General features: G+C 40.8%; 1 long non-coding RNA gene and 1 other non-coding gene across 2 annotated transcripts; both read left to right on the top strand.

The window, feature by feature from the left end:
• The first annotated feature begins 2,032 nt into the window (after nt 1-2,032).
• LOC105946821 lies at nt 2,033-13,754 on the top strand. Its single transcript, XR_004221963.1, has 3 exons — nt 2,033-2,276; nt 11,445-11,513; nt 12,462-13,754. It is a non-coding gene; the product is annotated as an uncharacterized LOC105946821 (long non-coding RNA).
• trnad-guc lies at nt 2,260-2,331 on the top strand. Its single transcript has one exon. It is a non-coding gene; the product is annotated as a tRNA-Asp (tRNA).
• Nucleotides 13,755-18,591: the final 4,837 nt, after the last annotated feature.

The following is an 18,591-nucleotide window of genomic DNA, read 5'->3' on the forward strand; positions in this document are numbered from 1 at the left end:
GGACAGGGTCGGACTGGGCCGCCGGGACACCGGGAAAAATCCCGGTGGGCCCCGGCGGCCCAGATCCATCCCTTACATGCGCTCCCCCTGCCCGACCGCTTCTCCCCTGACGTGATAAATTTACATGCTCAGAGGAGGGCGTCGGGTGGGGGGCCCTGAGAGGGGGGTTAGGGGGCCCCTACGGAGGGGGAGGGGTGTTGCAGTGCGGACACCTGCAGGGCCCCCAGGGCGGGAGCCCCGACCCTGTGAATGGAATATGCTCGGGTGCAGGCACATCTAGTCGAAATACGCATAAAAACACAAGGTTTTTTCATTCGGGTGCAGGCACATGTAGGAGGCGTAGGGCGGAATTTTCGGCAAGCGCTTTTCCACTTGCCAAAAATAGCCGCCCCATGCCTCGTCTGGCATTAGCCTTAGGAGAAAGGGTTGAGACACGAGGTGTGGGAATGGGCAAGATCAGAATTAAGCAATGTGAGAGGTGTGCTACAGGTTATTGCTTTTAAAAGCACACTGAGGTTATGTTAACCTAAATGAGGGTAAGCTACTCTAAATAAATGCGTTTTTAGAGATCATTTGAAGGCAGAGAGATTGGGAGAAAGTCTGACAGATTGTGGGAGCGAATTCCAGAGAAGGGGGGCAGCCCTTGCAAAGTTGAATGTGAGTGTGTGAGGAGGCGATGAGAGAGGAGTTGTTGAGCAGGTCAGTAGAGGAGTGTAGCAAGCAGGTTGGTTGGTGTGTAGAGATAAGTTCAGAGATGTAGGGTGGGGCAGGGTTAAGAACTGCTTTAAATGTGAGGGTCATAAGTTTTAATTTTATTCTAGATGGTAGGGAAAGCCAGTGCAGGGATTGGCAGAGCGGCATGGCAGAGAAGGAGCAGTTGCTGAGGTGTATGAGCCTGGCAGCAGTATTTATTATGGACCAAAGAGGAGACAGTCTCTGAAGGGGAAGACCAATTAATAGAGACTTACAGTAGTCCAGGCTAAATATTATAAGAGAGTGGATAAGAATATTGGCAGCATCTTGGGTGATAAATTATCATATTTTGGAAATATTTCTTAGGTGAGAGTAACATGATTTGATAAGTGACAGGATATAAGGAGTCAAGGACAGGGCAGAATCAAGGATAACCCCAAGGCACCGGGCTTGCAGTTTAGATGGTATGTTACTGGTTGTGCTGCTCCACACACATTTAGCTCTCACTTGCTTGGTGCATGGTAAATTGGGCAGTAGTCTGAGCTTCTCTTAGCAGTCTTCCTTCAACCATTGCTCACTATTGGTTATTAAGGACATACATGCTTCACACAACATACATAGATTGGTGTTCTTATAATGCCTCCACAAGTGGCTATAAAGTGTGATACTGTGGGTCTAAACCCTGGAAATGTAAACCTACTTAGAGTGGACCTCAGAGCATTTTTGCAATTTTTGGTGTTTGGCTCAACAATGTCACTTACCATAGTTGGCTGTATACTTCCAGTACAGTCATTTAACACAAGGATTGCTGATTCTCTTAAAGATGTTAAGCCAAAAGTTTGGTATTAGTCACTAAAATTGCTAATATCTCAAAAAACACTAAAAATAGCATACGGCTATGGTTATGTTTTTGTGGCCTAAAGACATGCTGTTGTTTAAAGGCTTACCTACACTGCACTATAGAATGGAAAGATAAGCAGATTGTAGATACCTGCTCACAAGCCTACTGGTGCAGTCAGAGGGGCATAATGTATACAGAGCTAAATCAGGGGAATCGAAATCACCCTTACATTGGCTGATATTCCAGTATCAGTATGAAACAGAAACAGATATTTACAAGCATTTACCTATTCTACATGCTCTAAACAGGATTTATACAAACTGCACTATTATTTTGCAAATAGTCTTTAGACAAAATATATAAACTATTAGTTCAGATCGTTAAAAATAGATTTTTATTTATCCCCTCGTTAACATTTGTGTTCTAAATGTAAATAGCAAAACGGCTCAGTCGAGTTAAAGTGCGCCCCCTAGCGGCAGCTCTCTGAAATCCGCTCTGTTTGCAGTACAGAAGCAACAGCTCCGGAGGAACGACATCATTTCTCTTTGTCCTGAAAGGAAAAGACACGCTCCAAATATCCATCTTCTTACACAGCACTGAAGTGAGTCAATTTAAAGCAGAGTTCAATTGGAACATGAGAGGCGGCTGCGCTACACGTTACAATGTTAAAGGGAATGCGGTAAATATAGATGAGACAGTTTCGCGCTAAATTTTCTCCCAGCAGTTCCTCGTTAGTATAGTGGTAAGTATCCCCGCCTGTCACGCGGGAGACCGGGGTTCGATTCCCCGACGGGGAGGCTTGGCTTTTTGTTTTAGTGTGTGTTTGTCTCTTCTCCCCGTAAAACTGTGCATTCCTTCCTCATAAAATCTATTCCATCTATTACACGCAGAAACTACCAACAACATAGTGAAAATAATACTAATTTAAGCTCTTTTGAACAGGGCCCTTTACCTCACCATTTGGTTGCTCTGTATGTAAAGTGGGCTCATCATCTAAAAAATTGCTTTGACAGACTTTTTTCACCCGCCTGTGATGTCACCATTATTGCAAAAGCAGAAGTGACGTCACTGTACATACACATTTGCTCTTCTGAAGCCGCAGAATGTCCCCTGCCAATGTACCCTCTAATTTCTTCTTGGCTGGGTGCACAAATAATTTCTTTTAAACACACTTTTTAAAACTGTGTGCACATTAAAAACTGATGTGCGCAGTACACAATTATGCGTTTTCCCACAAAATTCATTTTATTTAAATGTCAATTTTTTTGTGTGCGCTGGTCTCAAAATGTGTGCGCGTGCAGAAGTGTAAAGCTTAAAGGGAGCAGTGTCCCCTGTGCATGCACACACACCACTGATTACTGTATGTCATCAAATGCTTACTGTGCATGCATACAGGGAAAATCGCCAGAGAACCTGAATTAGGTTTGGTAATGGGGGCTTGTGGGCAGGGGGTCAAAATTAGGTAACTCCCTACAAAATCAGGGAAGCATGCTGGGTCGGCGGAGCTCATGATATCTGGAGCCTACTAACTATTTTCCACTACCAAGTCCTGCTGGCCCAGTCTGACCCTGGGCAAGAGACACAAACGAGAGAAACAGACAAAAAAAGAGACACATAGAGAAAAGAAGAGACACACACAGGGGGCAAGAGACACAGGAGAGAGAGACACCAGAGTAGTTCCCCCCCACGTGTGTGAGTGCACGCATGCACAATGATATTGAAGGGGGGGAACATGGTGTCCAGCAGCGGGGGTAAGAGATCACGGACTAGGGTCTGGCAGAAGCATTACCTGCCTAGTGCCCCTCTCACCGTTGCACCCTAGGCAGTTTTTGTTGCATAAAAAGCAGGTGTACTGACAAACAAAGCCTCCTGTAGGCTGCCAGTCCACCTAGGGGCTACCCAACTCTTTTTACATTTGATATCGGCTCACGGATAAAAAAAGGTTGGGGACCCCTGAAGTAAGGTGTGGTTACAAAGTGTGCAACTTTTTATGGCTGTCAAAAGGTGAGGTATACTCAGGGCTCAATTTAGGCACAGGACCATCGCCTGTCTCCTTTCAGTGCATGTGCCAGTCATGAAGAGAGGGCCAGATTTAGCCAAAAGTGTCCAGCAGCTGTTTTTTCTACATAGACACCCAAGGGCGGCCATGCTAGACACGTGCCTACATAGTAAATACGGCCCTGAACACAGGGCTGCCATCAGAAATCACGGGGCCCCGTACAACAAAACTATCAGGGCCCCCCAGAGGCCTAATGGTTAAAACCCAGAACACATATTGGTGGCCATGGGTACCATGTAACCAACAAGAGGGAGATGTGACAACAGCAGTGCTAATGGTTATGGCACATGGGGAGACTGGGGGAACTGTTGGCTATGTGGGCGACAAATCTTACGAAAATACCTCTCCCTTCTTACACATATTTCAGCATTTATGCTGAATTGCCACAAGTAAGGTGTTTTATATGCTGTGATATGAATGTTAGTGAAGGGAGTGGAATTTTCAGAAGATCTGTCACTTGCACATAGCAACAAATCTCGTCAGCCAATTTCCCTAACACAAAAAACTCAAACTGCAGATGATAAAAAATGTACACTTATACTGCTGCGCCACTTGCTATGTACCCCTATACTGCTGCGCCACTGCTGCCTTGCTATGTACACAAGCAACATAAGGCTTGGATATATAAAAAATGTGCAAGCGCAAAAAAATTCTGCTTACTTTCTTTTTGATTTTGCTGTTCTCTGATTTCTGCTTTGTTTTTCTGTCCTGCTTTCTTACACTCCTATGTTTTTTCTTCTTCCAGCATTTCAGCTCTTATACTACTTTTTGTCTCTTTTAAACTTTGTGTCCATATTTCACACCTTTTCTAACTTCTTTGTTTTTCTCTACATACTCTCCCTTTCTGTTTCTCCCAATCTCTTCACTCTCCCATTCACCATATTTTTCTGCCAAACACTTTTTCTTACCCATTCCTTGTTTTTCCCATGCTTTTCTCTATGGGGGAGGGCTGGGCCAATCCAGGCTGCAGAGTGCTGGGCAATCTGGGCTGGGGGTGGACTGGGCCAATACGGGCTGGGGCTGTCTGGGCCAATCTGGGCTGCTGCTGGCTGGGCCAATCGGGTTGGGGGCGGGCTGGGCCAATCCGGGCTGGGCCAATCTGGGCTGGGGCTGTCTGGGCCAATCCGGGCTGCTGCTGGCTGGGCCAATCGGGTCGGGGGCGGGCTGGGCCAATCCGGGCTGGGGCGAGCTGGGCCAATCAGGTTGGGGCGGGCTGGGCAAGCAGTTCTGGGGGCGGGCAGTGCAACGATCTTGGATAAAGCAAGATCCTAGGTTTAGCTGCTGACAGCAGGGGGCCCGGCTAATAAAGGTGAGTGCAGTATAGCCGGGCCCCCCCTTAAGAGCCAAAACTCATGGGGCCCGGGACGATTGTCCCCCCTGTACCCCCCTGATGGCGGCCCTGCCTGAACATGCTACAGCTTTGTTTCCTCTGGAAATGAAATGTGACTTTAGCTAAAGTCTATCATACAGGTATCAGAGTAGATCTGCTCAGATACTAATTATACTACAAGCAGTCAGTTCAAATAAATTACAGTAATAAATATAGTGTGCTTAAAGGAGAAGGAAAGTCAAAGTCACTTGGGGGTGCCAAAATGTTAGGCACCCCCAAGTGACTTAAATCGCCTAACTTTTACCTCGGGCTGGTGCCCCTGTTCAGAGAGAACAGCACCAGCCCAGGGTAGCTGCGAGCGCTTCCTTCTTCCTGTATCACCACGCACGCATGCGCAGTAGAGTGAAAAGCCGAACTTTAACAGAGAAGTCGGCTTTTCACTCTTCTGCGTATGCGCCTGTCCCGGACAAACAGCAGCAGCACGAGTAGGAAGGAGGAAGCGATGCGCTACAGGTACCCCGGGCTGGTGCTGTTTTCTCCTAACGGGCACCAGCCTGGGGTACAAGGTAAGCGATTAAAGTCATTTGGGGGTGCCTAACATTTTAGTGACTTTGCCTTTCCTTCTCCTTTAAAGGACAAGAAAAGCCAGATTCAGTGGGGGTGGCAATATATTCTTGGGGAAAAAACCCTAGAAATTAGATTTAATGGGGGGGGGGGGTTGCTTAAGTTAATGGCACCTCAAGTGAATGGGGCTTTCCATGTCCTTTAAACCCATAATCTAAGCTTTTATGAATCCTGTCTCTCCATCCTTATTTCATTTTTATCATGCATCCCCCCAAGATAATGAAAATGCCAAATAACATATGATTATGCATTACCTAATAAGGAGTTGTGGGTATACATTTTTAAAATTCAAATAAACTCATTTCCATGAATGTCTGTCAGGTGTGAGCTAAAAAAGCATGTGCTGGAAAAAGTTGTACGATAACTGTGACATTTTCGAATTGTTGCAAAAAAGCCAGCTTCAAAAATCAGAACCTTGTAGCAATTTGAAGCAAAGAAAGATCTTCCTGGAAAGGAAAGGGATGTCTGCCATTGACTTCACTACATGATCTTGGCAAGTTTTAGATTTTTCAGAATTTTCAGATTCAGTATTGTTGCAGTTTTGACTTTTTTCAGCTACCTTTAGCATTAAAAAAATCCAAATTGGGAAAAAAAAATCCCTTAGTATACAATTCTTTATTTTTAGGTGCTGATTCAGATCTGTGGTAGTTATTGGGGCAGGTGATCATTATGTGGTCCTCGGTGATCATTTTGTTCTCTCTGTGGCTTTCAACAGTTTTCTAGCTGTGGGCACCTACCCTCTTTTTAAAGTTTCTCCTTGTATGGCAGTGTAGGCAATTTATTCACATTTGCTGTGAGAAGGAAACCGGTATAGTGGATCTCTGTGGGAATGTGCATACCCTGTACACACGGGGAGGGATTTTGTGTGTCATTTCCTCAGGTAATTTGTATAGCCAAACTGTGTATAGGACCCACACTTCCAGCATGCATCCATAACCTGTATTTTTGACAAGTTGCTTTGACACTCTGGAGGACTGCTAGTGATGAGAAAGGCAACATGCAGTTGGCAGTTAAGACAGATTTAATGTTGCAAGTTGCTGTGCAAATGGCAGTTTGCTGTACAGGTGTAGGATCTATTATCCGTAGTGCTTGGTACCTAAGGTTTTCCAGATAAGGGATCTTTCCATAATTTTGATCACCATACCTTAAAGTGATACTGACATGAAAAAACTACTCTTCAAAATATTAATGTACATTAAAAGTTCCCTATTGGTCATAGTGTTTCACTGATAGGGCTGCTCTTGTAAATAATTCTTGAATATATTGCCAACCTGACTGTCCCTTCTCAGCCTGTCAGATATAACTTCTAATGCTAACAGACTCCTGCTGCATAAATATGACAGCCCCCTCATAGTGGAACATGGGGGATCAAATAGATAATGTAAAAGCACTGGCAAAATTGTAAGCAGAATGCAAAGACAATGTTATGATAAAAGGTTACAACAGGAGATCTTGGATAAATACCTTCTTTGAAGTGTTGTTACATCCAGTGCTCCTTTAGCTTGTAGCACTGGCACCTAATGAATACCATTCTGACACTGTTTCTGGGGCTGTGCAAATCACCATGCTAGTTGTGCCAATATCCACACCCACACTGATGCAGACCAAAGGTGCTCTGAATTTATTTTTACCAATCGTGCTGCAGTTAGAGGTGCACAATACTTTGCTGGTGCCTACACTAATGCTGGAATTCTGTGAAATAATGCTGCTTTGTGGGTAAAAATAATAGTGAGTTACATAAAAATTGTGCACCTTGCACACTGCACTTGCTTCTTTATGTTTGGAAGAGTGCAAATGGTTCTCCTGAGATTCAAACGCACCTGTGTGCCATTGGGTATATTTTGTTGTTCAAGAATAACATTTTGAATGGTGGTGTGAATTATTTGCTATGTAAACAGTATAATTTAGAAATAAAAATATACCGTAAAAAATCATGACAGTAGATGATGAAATAGATGATGAAATATATGGTTTCATCTAAAAGAGAAGTAGCAGTTTTGTTTCTTCAGACAATTATGAAATGTTCCCCCCACACACTTATTGTGTAATGGGTGAAAAGTCATGAAACTTCCTTCCAGTGTAACTTAGCCAGAGGCTTCACCAACCTAACAAGAACTCGATTTATGTTGTTTCTTGCTGCAAAATTACAAGGGTACCCACATTTTTGCACAGCTAGAATTTGATTTAATTTCATAAGCTTAATACTGCTTCACTAAAAATCTTTGTTCAGAAAACACCCCATTGCTCAGATGTTACTTGGAAATAAAAGGCATACCACTGTTATCTTTATCTTTTTTGTTGAAAGTGGAGTCAATTACTATGCAGACTGAGAGGGGTTCACAAACTTTTTCATATGACTGTATATATATATATATATATATATATATATATATATATATATATATACATATATATATATAGACAACATAAAGTATAGTATAATATACTATGCCATACTTTATGTTGTCAGTCAAACAAACACTTTAAATTAAGATAGAAATAACAAAATACTTAGAGAGCAGAACTAAAGGATAGTGCTCCTGTCCTAGAGTTATATGATAGTTAATAATAGATTTTCTTTTTTTAGAAAAAAAATTAAAAATTCCCTTAGCTGCTGCAAGAGAGTTTCTGTGGAAATCTGGCAATGGAGCTGGGGGTGTGAGAGGGTATGTGGCTTTGACATCACTTTAGGTGGCACTGGACCTAAATGCAGCCTTGTGTGTACTTAGAACTGACATATAGAAACTAGTTAAAATAATTATGGCTAATTTTATGTTGGTAAGATCAAAATTATTTTTGCAATAGCACCTGTGCTTAAGCTGCTGAAAAGTGACCGGGGAAGCAGTAGACAGCTTTGAACAGAGAACCTTATATCCAGGGTCCACAACAATTAAGGTGGCCATACACAGGCTGATTTCAGCTGCTGATATTGGTCCTTTAGACCAATTCAGCAGTGTATGGGCACCACTGTCGACCCTCCCTCCCAGACCGACACCTGGCCTGAAATTGAGCAGATATCGATTGGGAAGGTTTGATTTTTCCGTTGGATTATTTAGTAGAATACAAATGTAGAGTAGCTAGACCCAATTCAAAGTAAGAATAAAGCACTAGAGAGGTAGATTCCTCTCTTCATATAAGTTGTTCTGTACTATTTGACAGCACCTGTGAGGAAGTTTAATGAGCATACTTGTGTGTTATATCGTGGGATGGTTTAGATCAGTGAGTATGGGCAGCTAAAAAGCCCCACAGAGGTATGAGTGGGAGTAGCTTGCCAGTGGGTACCCCACCAGGTATGGTTGCAGTGTGAAGGACCAGGGTAATGTAGGCTCTGGGATGTTTGACAGAAAGTGGTGGGACCCATTTAGGAAGCTGAATATTTTAATCTTATACCTAAGCCCTTTACATGCCAGCAGGTGTTAAGGTGGCCATACAGTGGCCAACTAGGCATGGTATCTGAAAGATTGGCCCATGCATGGGTTGAATAGATAGAGGCCGCCTGGAGAAAACCATGTAAGCATAGGGTGATGGTGGCCTTTCAGCCATCAAAGCTAAGATCCCAGTAGTGCAAAGCATGAATGCTAACAACTTCATTACTGTGATTTGTACATTTCATTATCCATCAAGTTGCCCTATAGACTGTAGACAATCTGCATACAGTAATTATGTATCACACAGCAGTGCATAGGCTATGGATCCCTTGTATGGAAGCATCACACTCAATCCTGTGACTGATTTTATTTAGCTCATATAAGGATACACAAACAAACAGAGCACTGTAAGTAGGCCCAGATTTGTGCGAGGCCACAAAGGCCCAGACCTAGGGTGGCACAAATTTAGGGGTGACATGCCCAGTCACACCTAAACTTAAGCGCCTTCTGTCCCCAGTGCTCTGTATGTGAGCTAAATGGATGTGGGGCGGCCTCTGGGCACCCTTAATAGAAATCCGGCATTGGAAGTAAGTACTAGAAATATAAGGTAAATAATTAATTAAAGATTTCTACCAGGTTCCTGTAGGTAAACAGATTTTCCTTACTGATGCTACAGCAGCACAATGTAAATATTTGATGAATCAGACACTCTTTTGTGTTGTTCTTTTTATTTCAGAGCTTTCATTCTTCAGGTCTTAATTTTGTGTTCCAGACAAACTATCATATAAAGGGATACTATATCCCCCCTATATCCCCCTTTTGGATTCAGTTGGACTTATGTAAAACAAAATGTAAAAACATAAGGTGAAATTCCATAATAAATGTCTTTATTTTTTACACAGACATACATGATTGAAAGGAAACCATGATATTCTGGCTGTGTTGCAGGGACCAGCATGTCCAAAGCACGCTTTATTAGCAATGCTTTCAATGTTTATGCACCTTTTCTACGTAAGCGTGAACTGAATCATGTCATCAAAAAGGGGTGAATTTTTTCACTTTAATGTAATGCTACTTCTCAGATTTTGTTCCTTTTTAGTTTTAACCACATGGTTTGTTTATGTTTTAAATTATTTTTATTTTTACATTTGCTGATAAAGCACGCCTTGGACATTGCTTAATTCCCCTTTATGTGGTCTTATTGGTATGACTATCCCCTAATTCTTTTGCAAGAAAGTAGGAATCTTTTAGGACCTGGAAAGCAGAGTGCAAAAAATGGATGCCATCCGCCATTGCCTTCAAGCCTAGATGCAGGGGTTGTGGGGGTTGTGGTGGGGGCCCCTTCTTCCATTTCTTGTAAAGTTCTTTTATTTCTTCATTATTATATGGCCCCCTTATATATTTATACAGTACATAACCTAATTGTGCTCACTGAAACTGCACTCTGCACCTTGCACCAGACCCCAGGACAGAAGTGCTCTCTGTATGACCATTTGTAAATGACCCCATGAATGATTCCCATTTTAGTATACAGCTACATGATCTTTTATCCAGAATGCTCAGGACCTTTCCGTAAAATGCATCTTTATACTTTAAGCTACTAAAAAGCATTTAAACATTAAGTAAACCCAATAGGATTCTTTTACCACCTCCAATGAGGATTAATTACATCTTAGTTGGGATCAAGTACTTTCTGGTCACTGGGTGTGTATTTATTTTAAATGCAGTGTATTTTAAACTAATGTTGTTTAATAACGTGTGTATTTTATAAGCACTATTTTTTGTGAGCCCTCATAAAGGGATGTCTTCCATCTCTTGTAAAGTTCTTTTATTTCTTCATTATTATATGGCCCCCTTATATATTTATACATAGTTATCAAATCCCAATTAAGCACTTCTACTCCAATGTAAACAACCTCAACTTGGTCAGTCTTTCTTCAAAACTGACAAAGTCCATGCCATTTACCAGATTAGTTGCCCTTCTTTGGAATCTCTTTAATTTAATAATGTCTCATTTGAGCACTGGAGACTAAAACTGAACAGCATATTCCAGTGCTCTGTGGAAAAATAGCCCCCTCCTCCCACAAATCTGTGCCCATTTTAATACAGCTCAAAACCTTGTTTGCCCTTGTAGCTGCTGCCTGGAATTGCTTGATATAGCCACATTTATACCTAGTACCCCTAGGTCCTCCTCCGTTATGGATTTGCCTAGTGCAGTTCCATTATGGATATAAATGGCTGCAAATTTTTACAACCCAGGTACATTTATCAACATTGAATCTCATCTGTTGATTTCATCAACATCAGGCGCATCTTACATCAACCTGTGACCCACCTATAATTTTTTGGAGAACAGATGTATAGTATTAAGTGAAGCAGTTGGATAGTGATACACCCTCTTAGTCTTTATCTTCGGTTGCATTTTATAGCCGATTCTTGTTTTTTTCCCTTGCCAAATAAAGTGTTGTATTTCTTTTTGTAATTTTTTTTTTTTTTTTAATAATTCTTTCTTTATTGATTTTCAAATAGGGGGTACAGAAAGGAAGAAGGGGAGGGGAACAAGAAACCATTTGAGGATTGCAGACAATGTCAAATTTGGTAAGTATATAACAGGTGCTTGAGCAAGAAATAAACAAACATTAAATGCAAAGTTAGAGATCAAACATATGTCATGTTACACAGGGATAGAACCTTGGGGTTAATCAAAAAGGGGTATTGGTGACGCTTATACCAGGGGGTATATGGTCTTCGTAAGTGTTGGTGGTTGTAATTTGTAATAGGGGTTTTTTAACTTTCCGGGATCTTGGCTAAGTATTGTTCCAGGAGGACCATATTTTCCTATGTTTAGTGAATGTACCTTGTCTCATAGCCTTGATTTCTTCAAATTTTTTGATTTCCTCCATAGTAGAGTACCATTCTGATATGGAAGGGGGTGCCTTTTGGAGCCACTTTCTGGGTATTAAGGATTTTGCGGCTTGAATCATAAAGAGCAGTAGCTGGTTTGTAACCACCTGTTTAGTAGTAGAATCATAGTGTAGCACAATTAGGGCAGGGAGATTTACCTTTTGGTGTAAAGGTATTATTATTTGCACTATTTCCATTACCTTGGACCAAAATTTTCTGATTCCCGGACAATAAAACCAAATGTGTTTATACGTGCCATTTTGGCTGTAACATCTCCAGCATGCCTTAGATACGTTTTTAAACATTCTGTTTAGTCTAGTGGGGGTATAATACAATTGTGAGATCAGCTTATAGTTAGCTTCTTGGGTTTTTGAAGCTATGGAGCTTTTATGCATAGATCTATAGATTTGGTGCCATGTTTTTGTGTTGAGGTTTATCCCCAACCTTGTTTCCCACTTGTGTTCCAGCACTTCGTCCTGGCTGAGGGAATTTTTTCTTTCTTTTTATAATTTTTTTAATTGGAGTGGAAGTGTTTGGAGAATGTATAACATAATGGGGAGTGATATTCATTTTTTATTGTATTCATCTGAGCAATGTTAGGGGTTTATCCTTCCAAGTTTTTAAATCTGTCTTTCATTTTAGACATGATAAACTGTAGATTTAGATCCATCCATTCAGTTTTACTTCTAAATAGGTAAGTGAAATGTAAGACCATTTGTAAGGTAAAATTGGGTGATATGATCTGTATAGTGTCCTTGGGATGGAAATATTCCAGGCTGCTGATTTAAATTGTTAAATTGTTTTTTGAAGTCACTGAATTCTATAAAAGTGGGCTGAAGAAAAAAAATAAATCAGCATACACTGCTATTTCGTGTACTTCTGTCAGCATGCGCTCTTTGCCCTTTCCTTTAGCTGCACTGTGCAGCTGTGCCTGTTGACACTGTGGAACCCTGGTGCTACTGCTACCGCTAAACCAGGCGGTAGCCCAGGGATCCCACAGTGGTCTATGTCAATGACCACAGAGCAGCTGTGCTGAAAGAATAGGGCACACACATCACTCACATGCTGATCGGCAGAAATGAAGCCAATTCAACTTTAAAAAATTTAATTTCAAATGCATCAGGTGCTTTGTACACTGTGGTGCAGTAAGCAAATAACTCCTGTTATCAATGGGGAGTGCCAGTTTGTTAGTTTCCCTGAGTTCCTAAATTGGTGTTCTAGTTTTCCAAGGGTACCACTGGGTATCAGGTAAGCAATTATAGCCACTGGGATGCCTAACTAATTGGCACCCCCACTGATTTCTACGTTCCTCTGTCAGGATACTATACTGTGGTTAAAATATAATTCTGGACAAAACATTTTCTAAAGCTGCACTGCTTCAAGGTTTTGAACTACTCTTCCTCCACTAAGGCTAGGTGTAGGATACTGCTTGAATTCTCTGTATCATAATGTCATTCTGTTCTGGTTAGAGGATGGCTGTCCTTACATAGGGCTTATGGGTGGAAAAATAGTTGGCACTGGGCCTTGCAGCACTGAGGTCCTAGGGTTAATTTCATTTCTGTGTACATGCAAATTTGCCCAGTGTTGATAAATAAAATAAGCCTCACTCTTCCTAACTGTGGCTTCACTATGTGCTCACTATCCCTACAAAACTCAGCACTGGGGCCTGTGTTGCTTACTTGCCTAACTAACTCTCACCCCTGTGGGAAGTTAAGTCCCTCTAACTAAAGACAGTGACTGGTCACATAACCATGGAGTCTTATATAGGCCAAAGAGGCTCCTCCACTGAACATTCCCTTTATTTAAGCCCTCAACCTTTGGACCTCTTACTGTAATGACAAATTCCAAGGAAGCCTAACCAAGTCCCAACCTTAGGGGTGAAGACACAAGGAGCTACTGGTAGAAGCTACTTGTCACAGCTATAAAAATAGACAATACCTATCATTTACTTATAATTTGGTCTGTGTTTTAGCAGAGGCAATTCTCAGTATTGTCTACGGCAGGGTATTTTTTGGTGTTTTGAAGCCGTGACAAGTGGCTGCTACAAAGTAGCTTCATGTATCTTCACCCTAGGGGTTGCTGCCAGCTACTGTCGAAAGTAGGAAACTACAATGAACTATTTACATAGTATTATTATATAATGTGTAATTAAATGTACTCTGTAAAGGGCTGCAGATCATGTTGGAATGCAACATTATTATGCTTTATTTATATTGCTTTACAAATACTTGTTATTATTAATATTAATAATATGATCTCACAGAACCCTAACTGGTCTTAAAGATATAATTCAGAGTATGAAATCATAACATGATCAACTTCATCCTCAAGATCAACTTTTTCCATGGAGTCAGCCAATTATGATACAACATATATTCATGGGCCAGATTTTATTAAAAATATGATTCATACCTCAAAGTGTACTGGGGAAGTCTTGGACAGCCCTGTTCTTAGTCTCCATAAATGGGGCATGTCATATCCAGATGATAGTTAGGGAAGCTTAAAAATAACAATAAACTACACTTTTTTTCATAAAATACAAAACAAAAACATTTAAACTGCTACTCTGTGCAACTGTGTAAACCCTGCTTGTGTATAATGATGTCATGTTACAGAGTTTCAGCTTCTTTTGCTAGTAGTGATGTCTTTACATTAATTGGTGTAATGGTTTGTGGGAGTTGCACCCTGGAGAAGACTTGTTCTCCAACAAACAGCTGATTGGCGATCTGTAAACCCTAGCAAATGCCAGAGGCGATGCTATAAGCTACCATAGTCTGGTACCCTATATTGGGCCTTTATGTACTTGAAATGCCATGGTAGGATGACCATATCAATTGAAAATTCAGGGACTCGTCTGAAAAATCCAGCTAGCAGGGCTGAACTGATGGTATTTTATATTAATTGCCCTGAAACATGTATTTTTTAGAATTGTCCCTGAATTTTCAAGTGATCTCTTCACCCTATGCCAGGGTTTGTTTTGAATCTTATAGGACATGTCAACCCCAAAAATAAGTTTTTGGTTAATAAAAGTGTATGCAGTCACTTGAAAAAAATCCTGCTGCATTACAACTTGTTAGTATCTGGATGTACCTTTAAAGAGGGAATTCATCTTTAAGTTAACTCTTAATATGTTATAGAATATCCTATTCTTAGCAGCTTTTCAGTTAGTCTTTGTTTTTTTATTTATTATAGTTTTTGGGTTATTAGCCGCCTTCTGATTTTTTCCAGCTTTTTTTTTTTTTTTTTTTTTTATAGGTAAATTTTTATTGGTTTTACAACATCACAAAACAAAAATACAAAACAGTGTATAATATATTGACATTAAGATTGAAATGGTGTCGAGTCAGGTTTAGGCCAATACAGTCAAGGGTGCTATTACTAGGCGTTGTAGTTATCACAGTGTAGGTGAGTGTGTTTAGTTCTGTCGGATCAGTCACATTTAGTGTGAAGGGGTAGGTTATGTGTCCAGATTGTCTTGATTATACCAATTTTCCCAGATCTTGTCAAACTTGTCATAAGCACCCCTTGTTTCATAGGTTAATTTGATAAGGGGGAGAGCTCCATCCACCAGCCTTCTCCAGAATGTTTGGGAGGGGAGGGTGTCTCCCATCCAGTGCATAATTATTGTTTTTTTGGCGTAGAACATGAGCGTACGCAGTCTGACTCTGGCCACGTTAGTGTTTTCCAGCTTTTAAACGGGGTCACTGACCCCAGCAGCCAGTTGTTCTTTGAAGCTACAATCTTGTTGTTATTGCTGCTTTTTATTCATTATCTGGCTATGCAGGCCTCTATTCATCTTTCAGTCTTTCATTCACTCCGCTGTCTGGCTGCTAGAGTAATTTGCATCTTATCAACCAGATAGCTGTTGAAATTCCATATAGGAGAGCTACTGAACAAAAAGATACATAAAACATCGCTAATAATAAAAAAAATGAAGACCAATTGCTAATTGTCTTACAATATCACTCTCTACATCATACTACAAAATAATTTTAAGGTGAACTACTCCTTTTAAAAGTGACCCCCAAGATCACTTTGATTAGTGGATACACAGCTGGAAGGGCTACATTCTTTGTAAGTACAGGGAGAGCATCCATTAACTAATGATAGTTACATAGTTACATAGTAACGCCACATATTGACTGTGTGATGCCCAATTGCCACAGGTGCAACTTTCTCCCTGCATGACATTTTACACAGATTGTATGGTGCAAAGCTTTTTGTGCTATATTATGGAGGACACAATTACACTGGTACGCTAGGAAAAAATCTGTGTATTATGAGTCAAATAGAGTTGCTGCACAAAATAGGCATATTTCAAAGGTAACACTTCTTGTTATAATGACGCAAACTCTTAACTCTAGGTCATTCTTCATATGATCATGCCTGGTTCTATTTTGGTTTTTCTGTGTATTTTTCTAAGTGCAGGTTACAAGGTAATCCTAATCCTTGTAGCATAGCACAAAGGAGTTTCCCCCAGTTTAGGATGCTGTGACAGATCTCTGCTCTGGGACTTCCTCCTCTTATAACAGAGGTCAGAGTACGCTTGGAAAGTGCTTCTCCACCCAACAACTAGCTGACATGATGATTGTTATACATCTGCCTACATCCTCTTCTCTTTCATATCCACCACCCGCCTGTTTTTTGTTGTTGTACATTTCTCTATTAAAACATTTTTTAACCGTTAACCAAAGATAACCTTTAAAATGTCTTTTATTTCACCCTTACCACACATATTTTGTTCTGTACCAAAAGTATTCCTGTAATCTTACATATCAGGCTTTGAAGATTTCTTTGTTTATGCAAATGTAATACATATTGTATAATAGTTTGACAGTGGCAGAGCAGAGATGTAAAGGGGGGGTCATACAAAAATTCAGCACTAGAAAACAGAGATCTTTTTATGTTTCTTGGCAGGGATCAGAGAGGGTAGGTCACAAAAGTGTAACTAAGGGACACCTGACAGGACAGTATATATGAGTTGCACAAAATTATTTGCAGTCCAACACCTAACACCCTCCACTTTGGTCTTCATACTGCAGTTATGTTACAGGTGATCTTATGAAAATAGTGTTCACATTTCTTTGAAAGTGACACTGGCTACATTTCTCATATGAGAGCTTTAGAGAACACTGTACTGAATCCCATTTTTTGTAGCAGTGCCACCTGTGCTCTATACTACACAACAGAAAAATAAAAATCAACCTTTGCTAGTGGCATAACTAAAAATTACTGGGCCCAATGACAAAATCTTTCTTGGTCCCCCATAACTTTGGAAAAATGATCTAATTCCAGAGCCCGCCAGTAGTTACCAGCTCCAAATATAATAATGAAAACAGAAATGTGATTATTGCCATGGGTTTCTGCTCAAGTGCAAATTTGCCCTTTCCACTACTGTGTCCTCCAGCAGGGGCAGCACTTGCTTGAGCAGCATGAGATGGATATCACCAACAAAAGACCAATATTGACACGTACTCATCGGACACCCAGGCAGCTGTGAAAGTAAAACAGCTTTATTCATTTATCCTGATTTGTTTCTTGTGGCATAATCTTAACAACATATTTGCTGGTGTATCTGGCATTTTTTTTCCTCTCTTGTGTCTCCACGTCACTTGCATTTTCTCCTCTTAATTCCTACTTTCTTTATCACCTCCCATCTTTCCTTCCATTTCTCCTTTAGGGCTGTGACAGACAGGGAGATTAGTCGCCGTGCAACGAATCTCCCTTGTCTCGGGGGACTAATCTCCCAGAAATGCCATCTCACTGGCTAGAATGTAAGTCGTCAGTGGGATGGCATACGCGGCGCCAAAATCGTAGAAGTTTCCTCTCAAGGCAACTTTGTGATTTTGGCAAATCGCTGCGCCCCGTATGCCATCCCACTGGCGATTTACATTCTAGCCGGTGGGATGGCATTTTGGGGAGATTAGTCGCGGCCGACTTATCTTCCTGTCTGTCACGGCCCTTACCCTCCATGAACTCCTTTTTGTCCACTTTCATCACCTTGATGTTCTTTGGGCAGTAAAAAAGCACAACATCCTTTCATAAGGATACATTATTTCCTTTGTTTGACATTTGATATATACATGCCTGATATGCCAAGGCAGCTTTAAAGGAGAGGGAGAGGTACAATCATTGTGGGGGTGCCAGCCTGGGGTAGCTGGGAAGTGATCCTCTTCCTTTTTCTGTCTTCATGCGCAGTAGAGTGAAAAGCCGAACTTTAACAAGAAAGTCAGCATTTTCACCCTACTGCGCATGCGCTGGCTCCGGGAAAAATTTCACTGGTGAGCCACCACGGGACCCAAGAAATTTGTGATAGAATAACCCTCAAGCACTTAAGCACAATGCACCTATTTTTACAATATAGTAAAAAACCATAAAGAAACTTGGATAGTAGAAAACCCAAAAATAAAATGTTATGCTAAGCAACTTTTCAATATATGTTATACATTGTAATTAACTTTTTGTTATTTATTTGCAACTGCAATTTCCATTTCTATTCCTTTCTGCACTTTCTCCCCTATCCATATTACTATACGTTATGCAATATTTGGGTATTTTAGTGATGTATAGTTGTATGAATGAGTCCTAGCATACTCATGCTTGGTTTTATTACCAGTCACCAGGGATGGAATTTTCAAACATAAAGCTGCATTTAGTCATGTATCATTAAAGGGGATCTGTCATCCTAAGAAATAATTCCAATTTCTTTTCTATTGTGTTTTTTAAGCAAAATTAACTTCACATACTATATAAATGATATAAATCTTCAGTC

The sequence above is a fragment of the Xenopus tropicalis genome, chromosome 3 (assembly GCF_000004195.4).
Source record: "Xenopus tropicalis strain Nigerian chromosome 3, UCB_Xtro_10.0, whole genome shotgun sequence".
Taxonomy (NCBI): domain Eukaryota; kingdom Metazoa; phylum Chordata; class Amphibia; order Anura; family Pipidae; genus Xenopus; species Xenopus tropicalis.